This window comes from Tamandua tetradactyla, chromosome 14 (assembly GCF_023851605.1).
Source record: "Tamandua tetradactyla isolate mTamTet1 chromosome 14, mTamTet1.pri, whole genome shotgun sequence".
Lineage (NCBI taxonomy): Eukaryota > Metazoa > Chordata > Mammalia > Pilosa > Myrmecophagidae > Tamandua > Tamandua tetradactyla.
Genome location: NC_135340.1, coordinates 12,749,747 through 12,764,726, shown reverse-complemented (window position 1 = coordinate 12,764,726; position 14,980 = coordinate 12,749,747). Strand labels below are relative to the sequence as shown.

The 14,980-nt window shown below is 33.9% G+C and overlaps 1 pseudogene; it reads left to right on the top strand.

The window, feature by feature from the left end:
• The first annotated feature begins 5,613 nt into the window (after positions 1-5,613).
• LOC143656456 (putative ATP-dependent RNA helicase DDX43) lies at positions 5,614-8,906 on the top strand (annotated as a pseudogene).
• Positions 8,907-14,980: the final 6,074 nt, after the last annotated feature.

Here is a 14,980-nt window from a genome sequence, read left to right as displayed (position 1 = left end):
GCCTAAATGACATCAATTGAGAAATTATGGACTGAGCTGCAGAGCAATTAAAATGTTTATTTGGGGTTTTAGAATATGAATTTTGGGAGCACAGATTCAGGTCTAAATTGTGCCCATCTTGGATCTTCCAAGCAAGGGTTTTTAAAGAAAAAGAAGATCTTTTAAATTGCTCATAAAGAATAACGATCGGAAGATATTTGGGGCTTTCCAAATGTCCTTTAAGTTAGGTATTTTTCTTTTTTGATGCTATGGTTCGTTTTGGTGGCTGGGGGTGCTCCGAATTCTGAGAGATGTTGTTCCTTGTGGTTTTGCTGATTTGGACAGTTTGTGGCCTTGGACTGATACGTGCACAAGAGTAACTTCCTTACTGGTGTCCTGACTCTTATTTTAAATCTCTTAGCTATAGTTACTCCACTTTGATTTTTTTTTTCTCAACTATAGAGTCACAAAATACCAAACATCGTGAATCAAGAGGTCTAAGCAAGTGCTGAAACTGGTGTGTGAGTTAGATTTCTAGTGTTCCGAAACTTGGCTGGGGATCTCTTGAGAGGATAGGTAAGAAGAGGAGGAAGAAAAGCCAAAGACTGAAACTAGAGATGAGACACTCTCAAATGAAGCCAGTGTACACTTGCAGCAAAATCGAAACAATGCTATCACCACAACAGCAGGAAAAGTCCTGCCTTGCAGATATTATCTCTCTCTCTCTGTATATATATTAATTCTGAGTAGAATAAAAATGAGAGAAGAAAGCAAGTCCTTGAATGTTTATACTTCATAAATTCTGATCTAAACTAACCCTTGGGTAAAATTTAAGTATGTTATTGAGTGGCCAATACTTCCCAAGTCCAAATTACATTTTAATGTGATCCATTTTGAGCCATTTAATGATGCTAAGATTTATCAGTGAATTTAGGAGATGATACACTGGTTCCTCCATTTTAAGGTTGTATTTTTCCCCAAATGAGAAAGCAAACACTTGGTAATATTTTGACATTAGGTAATATTTGTGATCATACAATTTCACGTTTATTTGTCAAAGATTTTGACCCTCTATTGCTGATCATTGCCTAAAAATAAAACAAGACAAAATAATGAAAGTATAGATTGCAAAATAGTAATATAATCAAATCAATATGATAAAATTTCAATTAAACATGAAACCAAATTAACTTTTAATTGTATGTTTCTAACAAGCTTTCTAACAAGCTTAAATACACAGATGAAGAATGTTACAAGGAGGTATTGCAAAATACTTACCATGCTTAAAGATTTTTATACCTGCTTAGCATTTGTAACATAACTAAACAAGCAAAGAGCAAATGTCTTTGAAAGATCTGAAGAGCAGAATTTCTAGCTTGACCTTGGACATTAATGAACCATTCAATTTAACAGTTCACGAACAACCAATCTTAGTTTGTTTCCCATTGCCTGCCCATGCTAAAAAAAAGAATGCCCAATCTTAATCACGCACGTGTGGAATATTTAACAATACTGATCAGATTGCTGTTTTAAACAAATTGAAATGATTAGTATCATATATACAGACACACAACCACATTCTTTGACCTAAGTGCAATTAACTGAGCTACCAGAAACCAAATTATAAATTAAAATAGCAGCATACATGTGGAATTTTTAAAATGAGCTTCTAAAATTTCATTGATCTAATAAAAAGTAGAAAGTACTTAGAAAAAGAAGGAAATGTGGTAATTTAACTTATTTTTCAGGAAATTTCACTTTCTTTCCTTTTGTTCTTATAGTGGTTAGAGTATTTTCCTGGCCCATTATCTTTGGGGTCATTCATGTGATTTGTTTCATCCAATGAGATATCACATATGTGCAATTTGGCATGCAAAATGAGATTGTTGGCATGGAAGGTGCTACTTGGATTTCTGCTGTCCCCACGAGAAGAGTTTACCCTTGGCAGCTGCTGCAAAGGCTGGATCCTAGAATGTACATTTGTAATTCAGCTGAGTCTGATACACAGTGAAGAACCAAGCTCTAGCGAACCTGAGTCAGCCAAGATCAGCTGAACCAGCTACGCTGAAATTAGTAAAGCTTTTTGAGTAACCATAGAAACAAGAAATAAATGTTTATTGGTTATGCCACAGAAATTACTTTTTGTTAAGCAGTTTTTTCAATAGTTCACCAATCATTAAAATGTAGAAAAATATATATATAATTTGAAACATTTAAATCTGAAAAAGCAATACTAGGGGAAATGTTTTAGTTATAAATGACTGTCATAGAAAAAGGGAAAAAAGTTCTAAATTAATGAGCTAAATTATGAACTACTCTAAATTATGAATAGAAAAGCAAAATAAACCCAAAATAGCATTAAGGCATAATTATTAGATCTAATGAAACAAATTAATAAAATGCAGAAAAACATAGTGCACCTAAAGGTATTTTCTATATAAAACCAAGAAAAAGGTGCCCTGACAGCATTAACTTGGAAAAAATAATAGAAATAAGAGAGACTATATCAATGCATCCAGCAGACATTAAAATATAGAATATGTTTTTAGGAAAGAAAGCATTCTGCAAATGAAGTTGATATACTTAGGTAAAATTAACAATGTCTTAGAAAAATGTAAATGAGAAACTAATTTAAGATAAACAGAAATGTTAATGGCACTATAATCATCAAACAGTTCATAAGTAAACAAGTATCTTACAATGAAGAAAACATCAGCCTAGATTGACATAGATGCTAATTATTCTAAATAATCCAGAAATCATATTAATTTTCCAGTGACTTTATCAGAGATGAGAGGGAGGGCATTCATTCCTCAAAATATTGTATTAGATTGACATTAATTAGAGAGCAGACAGATAATAACAGCATTCAAAATTAAAATTACAGATAAAACTTTCCCATGGACTCAAATATAAAACCATATACAAAATATTAGCAACTTGATTCACTAATGAAAATTAAAAAATCATAACCATATCTGTTTTATTTCAACAGTGTGGGGCTATTTCTTTGTTAATTTAGGATATGAACAGATTAAAAGATAAATACATTTGGTCATTCAATTGGTGCAAAAAACATAGTTTATAAAATTCAAAAGCTAGGGCAGGCCATGGTAGCTCAGAAGACAGAGTTCTCACCTGCCATGGCAGAGACCCAGGTTCATTTCTCAGTGCCTGGCCATGAAAAAAAAAAAAGAACAAAAATTCAAAAACTATTTGTGATATAAAAACACTCTTGGTAAACCAAGAAAACTGAAAAATAGTGGCAACAATGGAACATAAAAAACATTATGATCAATGAAAAAACATAAAAGCATTCTCTTAAAATCAAATTACCATTTCTAGTGAACATTTTGCTGTTTTGTCTAGGAATAAGATGTGAAATTATACACTTTTTAAGAATTAAAGAGTAAGAATTGGACATAATAAATCCATTTTGTTAGTTTCAGTCTTTCATACACATACCCCAAAAGTAAAGAAATAAGCAAAACATGACTAGACTTATCAAGAGATATTGGTAAGGTGATGGGATAAAAGTTAATACCCCAAAGTATTGTTCTTTTTCAACTAACAAGAGAAAATGCAATTTAAAAAAAGAGATGCATTAATAGTAGCTGAGAAAATAAAAGTGAGGTGGCTGGAAATACATCAAAAGGTATGTAATACCTCGCCATAGAAAATTAGTAAAATCATTTGACAGGTATTAAAGAAGGCTCAAGGAGAGTCATAATTTATTATGAGAGAGAACAGTATTTTAAAAATGACTCCTTCCCAAATATTGAACTATAGAGTCAGTGAAATTCCATTAAGTTCTCTTTCGATTTTTGTTTAACATAGAATTTGACAAAAAAAAAAATTCTAAAAGCTATTTGAAATAGCACAAGACTAAGAAAGCCTAAATGGACCTTCAAGGACTCTCTCCCACAACCTTTGATGGCCAGAGATGTCATACGCCAATACCAAACTTATGAGAATTGGGAAATGAAAAATAATGGCAAATATAGAAAGAGATATGATACAATTATTAGTGAAAGTATCAAAGTATATACTATTCCGCATAGTTCTTTTGCAATCAGTTATCAATTTGGGAAAAAAAGTGGAAATTAGATTTCTATCTGTATGTTACACAAATAACACAAATGCTACTTCAAGATAGATTAGGAATGTGTATTTAAAAAAAAATTAAAGCACTTAGTAGAAAATAAATTTATCCACTAGCAAGAATTTGTATTTTTCTAAATAAGACACAAAATTTCAAGTCATAATGATGAAAATTTACATATTGAGTTGTATTGAACATTTCTTGTCATCAAAAATATTATTTAAGCTATAAACAGAACATGACAAAACTCTATGACTAAGAGTTTTTCATATGTATAGACAACAAAGGAGTAATATCTGTGCTATTAAAAACACCTAAAAATCAATAAGAAAATGAGAAACAGCCCAATAGAAAAATGAGCAAAAGAAATTGATAGCAATTTTGCAGTGAGGGCAAGCAGTATTTTCCAAACACATGACAGTACACTCAATCTCATTAGTTATTATTGAAAAGAAAATATAAACTATGTTGAGATAATTTGAACTCATCCCATGGGCTCTGATTTGAAGGTCTGGTAAAGCTACTATCTGCCAATGACTTTGAACCATGATTGTTTTTCATCTACTTCTAAGGGATGTGAATGAACACTACTTCAACAGCCTTGAAATACAATTGTCATGGTCAGCTTCATGTGTCAACACAGCCAAATGGTGGTACCTGTTTGTCTGGTTGGGCAAGTGCTGGCCTGTCTGTTGCAATGAGGACATTTCATAGAATTAGATCATGATCACGTTGGCAGCATCCACAGCTGATTCCATTTGTAATCAGCCAAGGGGAGTGTGTCTTCTGCAATGAGTGATGCTCAGTCTAATTACCGGAAGCCTTTTAAGGAGGATTCAGAAGAGACAGGCTCTCTTCCTGTTTCAGGCGGCGGGCCTCTCCTGTGGAGCTCATCCAGACCCTCCATTGGAATCGTTGGCCTCACAGCCTGCCCTGCGGATTTTGGACTCTGCATTCCTGCGGTCATGTGAGACACTTTTATAAATTTTATATTTGTGAGTGTTCCCTGTTGATTCTGTTTCTCTAGAGAACCCTAACTAATACAACAATATTTTCAAGGAAAGTTTATTAGTACTCACAGGTCCTAGGGGGGCAGAGAGGGAGAGCACACCTGGTAGGGTCACACGAGGAAACAGGACAGGAGGGTGGGCGCAAACGTAAACTAGCTTTCAGGGAGCAAAGGTTGCAGTGGAACTGGATACTACGCATTTACTCTGTTGCATGGGTGGAGCTGCAGCAATTGGTCAAACAAGAAGAGTGATTGGGAAGTTTGTATTTGACTTTCACTGGGGCATGAATCCCAGCTGGAGGCAGACAGAAGAGGGAGAACTTGTGTATCTTGTATGAAGAAGCATCATGTATGGTCACTGAGGGAAGTGAAAGGAGGGCCCGGGATGCTGAGAGAACAGGATTTTTTACATTTTAATTCACTGCACTCATAAACTAGTGAAAATGAATCTGTTGTGCAGGGGTTGCTATATGCTATATGCTATGTGGGAACAAGTCTTAGGGACAACAGAAACTTTCAGCAAATGACTGCTTTATTACTTGCACAGCACAGAAGGTCTGAAAGAACAGAGAAAGAAATCCTTCACGGTCAGTCTCAGTTTGGGAGGCCAAGCTGTTGGGCCACGGTCCCCGTAGGGCAGCTCCACACACCCCACGTCACTGCTGTGAGGAGAGATGTCTATACTGCCAGATAGCGGGTACTTATACCCAACGGGGAGGGATCCTGCCACTGTGCAAAAAGTTTGTATAACATAACCTTTGTGCAGCGTTCCTGCCCTGATAAGCAGCTGGGGCCGCTGGTTCTCTCTTTGGGGTTGTGCAATCAGGCCTTCCCATTGGAGATAATGTCTCTCCCCAGGCTGGAAATGGGAACAGATTGAAACAGCTGCATAGGAAGAAAAGAAGGCAGTAGGAAAGGTCTGGGAAATGACCACTCAGTGTGTCCCTGACTTCCCTAGCAGATACTCATATCTCACTACTCAGCAGTTCCACTCTTAGGTATGTATATATGTACCTGATCAGTCCATGTGGCCATAGGAAAGTGTTCAGAATAATATTTTCAATAGTTAAAGCTTAGAAACAATTCAATTATCAATATTGACAATAGATAATATGACTAAATCACAGTATTTGTAAAATAGTCTCCTAATATTATACTCATGAAAATATCAACAATAGCTCAACACCAAGATAATGTCTAGAGCTACACGTTAAGTAATTTTCCAATTTTTATAAACCTTAAAACATGAAAATAAAAATAAGCAATGCATTGTTTAGGATAAATGAGATATTATTTTTTAAAATGAAAAACATTTAACATGGAATACAGTATATTGATCACCTGTGGTTTAGTGGGAAGTACTTACAATTGAGAAAAACATAGGGGGCATCAAATGTTCTGTAAGTATTCTAATTTTAATCTTAAAGGTTCATACATAATACTTAGTAATTGCATTATATGCAAATCAAATCCTTCCAATTATATCAGCTTTTCATTTTTATATTCATTTATGCCTAAACTATCCCACAACAAAATATTATATGTGATGCAAGGAAGTGTAAGTACATGTTGAAGTTGAACTTTCCATTTTGAAATAGGTATTATAGTTTTATATTTCAAATTATTTTCAGAAGACTTTAAAGCAGCTAATCAACATAGTTTTCATTTTAGTAGCATTTTATGTCAGTGAAATTTTTCCTGTTCTATAATTTAGTTATTTTTAATTAATTCATAGTCATTATAATTTAAAATGTTTCATGATGGACTCCTGTTAAGCTTTACAGGCATAACATAGTGATAAAAGTTATTTACACAAAATACTAATACTCTGGAAAATGCATAAAGGCCACAAATGTATTATAAACTTACAATTGATAATAAAAAATACCAAAAAAAGTAGGAAATGTTCAATTTGTATATATTTGATTATCTACATCACTATTCCAAAATTTTTTCAAAATATTTTTTATATATTACAGAGTCTGACAGAAAAGGAAGGCTAATGATTTTCACAAAATTGCTTGTTGGTGACCACAGACTTTGCAGAATTAGGGGTCTGTTATATGATTACTATATTTTTTTCAAAATAGACCATCTTCTCACTTTTTCCTCCTCTAACTGCATATAGTTTTCATGAAGATTTAATAAGAATGATTTTATTTGAAAGCATTTGTTCTCAAGTGTACCATAAGCAGCAGAGAGCAAAATGCAATCAATTCTATTTTGTTTTATTTTGAAATATAAAACATACAAAGAAACAAACTGCCAGTAGTTGAGAAATTAAAGATCAAGGAAGTTGTCATTTTGAAAGTGGGTGACAAATTCCTGCCATAAATTGTTACATAAAACCAACATAGCCTGGGAGGGCCTAGTGGTGGGGGGTAGGAGTGGGAGTGGGTGGTGGGGGTGGGGTGGAGCTCTTGTAATACGGTAGTTGGGCGGGGATGGGATTCAGATCTACCTTCAATTAAGACAAACTTTCACATACAGTCAGCAACAACAAGCTTATGTCACAAATGCAGACAGACAACTGGGGGAAGGAAAACTATAATAAAATTTGTGGTGGCTTGAAAGATGGAGAAAAACATCCTATCCCCAATCCTACCTGTAGTAAATTTGAGGATGTCTTTCCATATAATCCTGAAGTTATGGAAAACATAATAAAGGCAGATTTTCAACAGCCAATGCAAATTCAGTCACAGCCATGGCCAATAGTTCTTCAAGGAATAGCTCTTATAGGACTAGACTAAATTGGAACTGGGAAGACATTGTCCTATTTAAGCTAGTATTTATTCGTCTTGATTCTCAACCAATAGCTAAGGAATAAAAGGAATGGACCTGGCATAATTAGTCTGGGGACTAAGAATCAGCTCTTTAAGTAGAAGCTGAATGTTCTAAGGATTCACATAAAGCCATGAGAATGTTTGTATATATGGTGGTGGAGACAGAGATGGACAAATACAAGCCCTTACAAAAGGTCTTATTATTGCAACTCCTGGAAGATTGAACTATCTACAAATGAATAACTTCATCAACCTGAAAAACCTAAGTTACTTGGTTTTAGATGAAGCAGACAAGATGCTGGACATGGGATTTAAACCACAGATAATGAAGATTTTATTAGATGTGCAACCAGACAGGCAGACTATTTTGACAAGGGCAACCTGGCCACATGCTGTCCATCAGCTTGCACAATCTTATTTGAAAGGGCCTATGATTGTATACATTGGTACATTGGATCTAGTTGTTATAAATGAAGTGGAGCAAAATATAATTGTTAACCACAGAAAAAGAGAAATAGTCTCATATCCATGGTTTCTAGGAAGCTTTTCTCCAAAAGAAAAAGTAACTGTGTTTGTCAGCTGGAAAGCTGTTGCTGATCATTTATCCAGTGACTTGATTCTCTGAACATACCAGTAGAGTCTCTGCACAGCAACAGAGGACAGAAGGGTTGGGAGAAAGTATTAGAGAATCTTAAAACAGGTAAAGTAAGGATATTGATTGCTACTGACTTAGCATCCTGAGGTCTGGATGTCCCTGATGTCACACGTCTATAATTATGATTTTCCTTGGAACACTGAAGACTGTGTCCACAGAGTAGGATGCACTGAAAGACCAAGGAGAAGTGAAGTGTCAAGTACCCTTATCACTAGAAATGACTGGAGAGTTGACTCTGAATTAATTAATATTCTGCGAAGAGCAAATCAGAGTGTCCCAGAGGAACTTGTGACAATAGCTGAGAGATATAAGACAAAAAAAAAACCAGAAGAAAAGAAATGAAAAAAAAAATTGGGAAGACCCAGGAAGTTTTATTAATGTCTATATTGAAAAGTGGTTCCAGACTACTGGAGGATTCAAGATTTTTTAAAGATATATACTATTTAAGATATATATATATACATAAGTACTGGAAACATGCTGGCAGTATGAAGAGACTTGATTGATTCGTAAAGCAATAGTGTTTAAAATGTAGAATTCAATATTTTATACTTTCTTTAATAAAATCAAAAGCATTTAAACTTGATTTTTTTCATGTATATTAAGGAATGTAGTGTTAAGAAGATTTTCTTTTCACCAAAATTATTTCTGAAAAGAAAAACAAAAAAGTCTCCTGTAATTTTGCTGTATTAAGTTCAATCTTTAAATGGCTTAATACTTGTACAGATGCTATCAAGCAATGACAAAGGTACAGTTTTCAAAATAAATGTTAATTTCAGTGATTTAAAAAAAATCAACATAACCTTAAAAATGGCTGAGTCTCTTTCAGAACACCTTGTATCATTCATTAATCAAGGATAATACAATGATAATATTACTATTGATTTTACCTAATTATATATTTTAGAATTAATTTTTATGAAGATTAATTTGAACATTAAACATGAAAGCACATTTGTATGGCAAGAATCTTTACATAAAAGTTGCTACTTATCGTCTACTAGTCACTGACCGTGGTATTAGCTCTTAACTGCATTAGGCCCTCATGATATGACCCATGAAAAATCAAGTTTTAAAGTATTTGAAAAAGAAAATTTCATCCCTTCTTTTGAACCTATTTGTATGAAGCTCTGATTTTAACAATTTTCATTTAAATACACAAATTATTCTAAGTTTTGATAGATTACCATTTTATTTGCTTTATAAAAGAAAAATATACCTAACAATTTAATTATATTTTTGACTACTTTTTAGACCATCAATTTTACTATAACTTTTTTTTTAATTGCATCAAAGAATTGCAAGAATACCTGGTGAAATATAAATATGTTCATTACTTTCAATAAAGTAAAATGAGTCTATTCTCAGTGCAACATTAAAGCTTTCTACTGGAATGTTAAATCTATCTGCTTCAGGAAGGATATAAGTAAATAGTCAAAAAATCTTCTGAGTTCTCATTCTGTGTTGACCATAACTGTGTGTATGTGTGTAATCTTAATTTAATATTAATGTATTTACATGTAGATATACACACATATACACACTTATGTATAATCACATTACCCAATCAGCCTCAATAAATTAGAAGTCACTGCAAATGCACAACATTTTAATAAAATGTATATATACAAATATGTTTTGGTCCGAGCAATTATGTTAATTTATGTAGGTAAATTATTGCATTAAGTGATTTAGCAATCAAAACACTAATTTTTATTATCACAATATAAATATAAAATTGATTACAAATCATCAAGTAAAGCTATTTGCAATGGAAATGTAATTGAGATGATAGATGAGGAAATTACTGTTGAAGTAAATGAGGTTATTTTAAAACACTTTAAATTGTGATTGCATTACTTAAGTTTTCACATTCATTTCAAGAATTTAAATATGCAATAAGGAGATACTTAAGATATGATTTTCATTTTTTATGATATTTCTACAATTTCAACTAAGTCTCATCTCTGTTTTCTTAAGAAATAAATATATCTACTTCTCAATGTGTACAGTAGCATTTGCAGTTGTTCTTTTAATGTGACTCTTCTCTGCTGAACTTCCTTTTGTGATGCGGCTACTACACAATACATGAGAAAAAGGCAGGAACTCCCCTGATCACAACTTATTATAGGATAAAATCAAAGTGTCTTAGTATGACACACAAAAAAATTCATAAAATAACTGTTTCTTATATTTCTTATCGATTCATTCTTTTCTCCACTTTACATCCATTTATTAACTCTTTTGTTCATTTTTTCATGTTTATCAAAAGTCTTCTCTTTGAAACTATTCTGGTGCTGTGGAAACTGGAAAAATAATTTATTGTGATTCTGAAGCATATATGCTATTAATACTAAACCCATAATTTCATGAATGTATCATGCTGCTTCATACATTTTTTTAATTTGTCCAAGTTGTCTTTCTTTCTAGTAGCATATCCTCTATCTTGACAAATACTCTATAAATTTAGTCAGGCATAATTTCTCTGATGCTTTCTCTAACTTCCAGTTCTCCAGCAGAGTTCATAATTCATATCCATGTGCTTATTCTCTAATTTTACATGTGCTCAGTATGAAAGACTCCATTTGCAAGTGCGAAATCAACTTAAAGTAGGAAAGTAGTAGTATTAATAAACTTTTATTAGGCTGAGTTTCTTCCATGGGGCAGGTATTCTGAGTGTGTAAGAGAAACTTTTAGAGCAGATAGAGAAAAGCTCTGTTGCCTATCGTTCTGTTGTTGCTATTGCAGTTATTGTCCCTTATTGGCTGTTTTATGTAGTCTTCCAATATTTGGCATATAAACCAGAGACATAGTAGCACTGAACCATGTGGCTCTAACTCCTGGAATAAAGCAATGTGGTCATTTGCTAGAACCCAAGTGAAAATGCTTCTCTTTCATTATTGCACTTCACATAGTATGCCCTTACCTGTATATTTTGGTCAACAGCTCTCAATGTCCACACTATCTATTAGGAAACTTGCACAGCTAGTTTTTCCTTTGAAGCCTAACACCGGAAGAACAGTCCCGAAAGTAATATAGATGTCCGACTCTAATAGAGCCTACAATAACTTTTGTGGTTCCTGGCTGTGGACACAGCAGGGATTTGGCTAGCTTCCATTTCATCCCTTGAAAGAAAATAAAATCTCTACAGCTGTCCTCCTTGACACAAGTGCTTGATTTCTCCAATGACACCAAAACTTTGGAAAAGCAAAGTATTGTTTTAGGTTGCCTTGGGCTGTCCTCATTTACTTATAAGTTTTCCTTTAGCTCAGTCAATACAATAATGCATTATTCTTGACTTTCTACGACTTATTCTACTCTCTCCTCCTGCCTCCCAGCACACAATCTGTGGATTGCAGAAAACTTATATAAATCTATAGTGACATATCCTCTTGAAGCACATCAAATTGACAGCTTTCACTAGATCATAGATAAATGAAAGAGAAACTGAACACATGTAGCTCACCAAAGACCACTATACTAAATTATATTTTTTGTGTGTAAAACAATATTTTGTAATTATAGCCTTATGTGACTGAATACCCTTTTCCCATGTCAGATCTTTCAAGCTAGAAGTCATGTTTTATTCATCGTTGTATCACAAGCTAGAGTAATTCATATTGTTGGAGTTTAATATTATTTTCCATTGTATTGGTATATAATTCAAAGTACAGTTAGTGTATTATTGTAGTTGCATTAGAAATATAGCTCTGTAACTCATGCTATATATTTCAGGGTCATAGTAGCATGTGTTTTAGTAGAATCAATGGCTATTGAGATCATTCATAGAGGAATGCAGAGTAAAATTAAGGGAGCAAAAATTAGAAGCCTGAAACATGGCAACTTCAAAGGCATAGGCGGTGGAGGAGATTCCTTTGTAGCAATAGATCTGGGAAGAAGATCAAGAGACAAAAGAAAAGTCTGGCTTGGTGACTGTTTTGGTTTGCTAAATCTGCCAGAAAGCAACATACCATAAATGGATTGGCTTTAAAAAGGGGATTTATTAGGTTACAAGTTTACAGTTCTAAAGCCATGAAAATGTCCAAATTAAGGCATCAACAAGATGCCACCTTCGCTCAAGAGAGTTCCAGTCATGTCCAGGGTTTCTCTGTCACATGGGAAGGCACACGGCAACATCTGCTGTCCTTCTGTCCTGGCTTCTAGGTCCATGCAGCTCTCTCAGCAACTTCTGCATCTCCTGACATCTGTGTCTTGGTTTCATCTCTCTGCCTTCTGTATCTGCTCTCAGCTCTCTGTTTTCTGCCTTTTATTCTCTTCATACAGGGCTCCAGTAAAAGAATTAAAAGCCATCTTGAAGGGGATTACATTCTTATGGAAATAATCTAATTAAGAGGTCCCACCCACAATAAGACTGCACCTATCAGAAAATGCCTTTTCTGGAGTAAATTAGTTTCAAAGGGCACAGTGATCTTGAAAAAAAAATCACATTTAAATATGCTCCAACAGTGAATCAAAATTCTCATTAGGTGCTTAGTGTGCCCTTAAAAATTTTCAGAAGTATATGGGGAAAGGATTGGAAAATATGGTATGGTAGGCTGAAGAATTATGATAAATGGTGAAATAGAGCAAGAAAAGAAAAACGTCGTAGAATAATTTTAAGCAGGTACCTCATGGAGATATAGCAGTAAAATAGTGTCCACAGAATAGCTGCGAAGTCTACCCCCTTATCAGTAGAAATGTCTCATTCCAATAGCCTTACTTACATTTGGCAATATTTTATATACATTTCTCCATCCATGTCCCAGGCTATGCCTGATTTTATCAACGGTAGGCTTCTGACAAAGAGGGTGCCAGTTCATTGTTCATTTAGTTGTACGAAAAGATGGCACTTGGCCAGATTCAATGACAGCTCAAAGATATTCTTGCTTTGCTGATTTTGAATTAAGATACACAGAGTCTGAGGCAGTAGGTTAGAAACTGAAAATATGACACATGTTAAAATCTATACAGCAGCTAACTGAAAGAATATGCAGGGTGGAAATATAAGGGTATAGAAACCATGAGGAAAGAGTGGAAGCCTCCCAGCAGGAAGAAAAAGGAACAAATGCTGTAAGCCATAGTGAAAGTAACCTGACAATATACTGTTAAAAAATGTCTACCCATAGAGGTAAGATGAATAAATTCCTTGGGAAGTTCTCATTCCAGCTTACTCCAGTTCTTAATAATAAATTGTTTTGAAGAATTTAAGCCAGCATTATTTTATTATGCTTGTTTTATTTTTTGTTTTTAAAGTTTGGTTTGATCTTATCAGTAGGGTCAAAACAGAACACATAATACAAATTTGGGGATCATCAGAAGTTCTTTCAATTGCTGGCAACAAATATTTTTCTCATGTATGAGTTTCATGAGTAGGGCTTTAAGACTTGGGGAAAGTGAAACACTAAAAATATTATCAAGGGTCAGTACTGGAAAGGAAAAATAACACAAGGACATAGCTCCCAAGAAACAGGACTTTATTACAATGATGTAGCAGAAATGGTATAAACACTCAGAAAGTAGAGGCAATTTATCTCATGGATGGAACTTGACAAATAGCACAAAAGGTCTTGAAAAAGATGTAATACGCCAGAATTCAAAAGTATTCCCTATAAAATCTAAAGTATTACAATGTATTTTGAATACTGATGTGTTCTCAACTGTAAGTTTTAATGTGAAACTAGCAATCAAATCAAATCAAAGCATTTTCTGATTTCAAACACATTTGTGCCTATTTAATATGTATTAGTACATTTTTAAAATCATAAAATCCATGGGATTGTAATTTAGAATTGTATTTTTAAAAAGGTAATATAAGACAAAACATACTTTTTCTCATCTTTTAGAAAATACAACTGTCTGGTTGCATGTTTTCTTGGCTTAGTATTAACACAAAATTATTATGTATTCTTTTTTGGAAGTCTCACTCAGTCTGGCCATATAGATCTCAGCTTAAATTTCTAAGGACATGTAGACTTAATTCTGAATAGTGAAACAATGAACCTTCAAAAGAAAATATATGAAAACATTTTCATAACTTTTGGTAAGGCAAGGATTTCATAAACATCATGAAAGTATCAACCGTAAAAGAATAAAATTGATAAATTGGACCATGTATTATCATACATAGCTTATCACCCAGAATTTCCACTGCTAGACTTACCTAACAGATATGTGTCCTATGCTTATCAAAAGACAGAACAAGGGTGGGCCATGGTGTCTCAGTGGCAGAGTTCTCACCTACCATGCCAGAGACCCAGGTTTGATTCCCGGTACCTGCCCATGCAAATGAAAAAAAGAAAAGGCAGAACCAGAATGTTCATACTAGCACTTTTTTTCATGTCTCAAATTGGGAATTACACAAATGCCCATGGACAAAGCAATGGATAATCAAATAGTTGCAAATTAAGTCAACTGAATAATCTCCAGTACTTCTCCTTTCCTTGCCAGAAGAT